This window comes from Stegastes partitus, unplaced genomic scaffold (assembly GCF_000690725.1).
Source record: "Stegastes partitus isolate 25-593 unplaced genomic scaffold, Stegastes_partitus-1.0.2 Scaffold844, whole genome shotgun sequence".
Classification (NCBI taxonomy): Eukaryota; Metazoa; Chordata; class Actinopteri; family Pomacentridae; genus Stegastes; species Stegastes partitus.
Genome location: NW_007578575.1, coordinates 18356 through 21283, shown reverse-complemented (window position 1 = coordinate 21283; position 2928 = coordinate 18356).

The following is a 2928-nucleotide window of genomic DNA, read 5'->3' as shown; positions in this document are numbered from 1 at the left end:
ATTTTCCCTTCATGTGCGTACTGAACGAAATTCATCAACTGTGCACCCCTGACACATCTGTGCACTCATCTATTTGTAAGGAAGATCTCCCGTTTTCCCTCACTCTATCAATGAGCTGATCTTTTACGTCCCTGGCCATGTCTTGGATGCGGCACCCCACTGTGTCATTTGACAGAGGAATGGTCAGGAGGGTTTGGGATATCTTTTCCCCGTGCATAGCTCTCGTCATGACCACAGCTGCAGGACAGATGAGGCTTTCTGCTATAGTGTGGGCCTTACGCCACCTCATAAGAAGCTGCCAGGGCTTTTGCTGGAACTGTAGCATATTCTGTCACCACTGATTTCTGGCACCGTAGTTCTTTCACTTGGCGCTGAAAGAAGTCGAATGGCTTGTCTTTGTATTTGCTGTGTTTTGTCTCTAAATGTCTCTAAATGTTTAGCTGCTTTCAAGCTCTCGTGTGCCAAAACTTCAGAACAAATGACACATTGAGGGTAATCAGTGTTGTTTTTTGTTGTGCAGGCAAATCCATATTTTTAAAAGCCCGCTTGATATTTGTGGACTTTACCAAGGGCCGAATCAGGTGGGTCGGGCGCCTTGCGCTTCTCAGCCTTAGGTGCTGCTGTCAGGGTTGGGTCAGTTGGGCCTGCTGCAGCCGGTGTCTCTTCCCGCTGTAACAAATCTGGAGCAATAGCAGTTTTTCTCTGCAGCCAACTATCCATTCTTATTACGCTGGGCCTAGTAAAAGCTGTAACATTGGGCTAGCAATGCTGGTTTGTTTGCTAATACAGAAGTCCGTCAAACTGTATCTTATTTATTACTCTGTTGGGTCAGACCGTGGGAAACTGAAACATTAGGTCGAGGATGATTTTCATTTAAAAAAATAAATAGCTAAATTAATTAAGCACAAATAATGACTGGTAAAATAACACACAAATGCTGGTATTATTTTATTTTAGCCTATTTATTTTTTGGCCTATAAAAAATTATATTTTTTACCCAAATGATCTGATGACCCCCCCAAACTTTTTCGCAACCCCTGCGGGGGTCCCGACCCCCAGGTTGAGAACCCCTGCTCTAAGTTCTGATGACTCACCACCAAAAAGGAAGCATGTCTAATGACCCTTTACATGCTCCAATCTGCCTCGAACTTTACATACTTGATAACAGTCCTGCCCTGATGAAATCCATATACCAAAGGAATCCATTCACAGTCATAGCGCCACCTGCTGGCAATAGGAAAGAACACGTTTTACACTTTTATGTGCTATTATCAGCAGGTTGACCGTATTCACCTCAAATGGAATGAGGTGAGCCTTTAGACGTTGATAATGACTCATACCAAAAATTGTGAGTCTTCGTCAAGCGGCGTGTCCATGGTGGCCCTCTAAACCACTTAGCCCACTCCTATGATGCTGGCTGACTGCAGCTTGCTTCTGCACTACTGAGGACACTGAGTGAGGACCATAGACTGTATAAAAGATGGACGTAGCTACCGAGACATCACCCGTTGGTTTCTGCACAGAGAAAATTAAGCCAGGGTTTTGCTACTTCCTGATTGACATCTTGGATATTTGGAGCCAGTGAGGAAAAAAATCGTCGGAGGGGGGCGGAGCCATAGGAGCAGCGATTGGTCAGACGGATTAAGAGGCAGGCCCTCTCTACCCGCCCACCTTCTGCTCATTTTGTCTGCATCGTCGCTGCCGACTGTCAATCAAGCCAGCCATGCCCTTTGCCCCGCAAAATTTTGATGCTTTTTAAAAAATTCAGTATTGATCTATTTTCAGATTGGCCACCTGAATTTGACGATGAAAACTAATAAGAAAAAAAATCCTCACTTCTTTTCCAATTCAAGTCTATGGGAGCCAGGGCTTTTTGGAGCCAGCACCAGTGGAAGTAGTGATATTGCAGGTTTTTGACACTTCCGTGTTGGCTTCATTTTTCAGGGCCGGTTGCTACGTCCATCTTTTATACAGTCTATTGTGAGGACTGAGGCTTGAATGGAGTGAGAGCTCCATCTAGTGGACAAACGGCGCAAAGGCAGCATTCTGCACAATTGTGACACTTAAAAACATTTGCCATTTTTTGAGAAAAGAGTTACAGTTAGGTGATTGTCACTTTGCCTGGAGCGCATTTCTGCCACAACCCCGACATGCACCGCATCCGACATGTGGAAGTGCGAGGATCCGTCCATCGCACTTGCGGCTTTAATTCAGTTTGGTTTTCCTGTTCTGTTTGTCACCCCTCAGTTTAGTTTCCGTACCTCAGTTTAAATTCAGTTTTTACCCTTGTTTAATAAATCTTTGTATACACCTCACCTGCCTGCCTGCTTGATTTGTGTCTGCACCTGGGTTCCCTGATCCCCCATTGTGACACCTTTTGATGTAGTTTAAGAGAAAATCAGCATACAGTCACAAATCATGTGACAAATCATGTGACTGCATGCGCATGGTGACTGTTTGCACATGGTGGCCACAAGAAAGGCCTCGAGCTGCCTTCTGTCTGACCCGGCAGAATCTGAAGGAAAATGTGAAGTATGCAGCGGACACAAAGCAATCAATTCTCAAATTAAGATCCCATCAACTTGGTGCCCAATCTACTGGAGTGACCTCTTAATGAATGAATAAATCAATAACCCAGTCAATCAATTCACCACCTCTTGATTGCTTCCTGCAAGTCTTCCAAAGCCAAAATCAATAGGTTCTTTCATCAAACAGGACAAGTATCTGACTCCTTGATTAACATCCTGGGGAAACAGAATTCTTGTGTACGTTCAGACCTGATACCATCTAGATCCTGTGATTTCATACCTACAGTAAATACAATATTGTGCAGAACTTCCATCTGTTTACTGGAAAAGATTTCCAGAAAATGTCTAATAACAACAACAACAACAACAACAACAACAACAACAACAACAACAACAACAA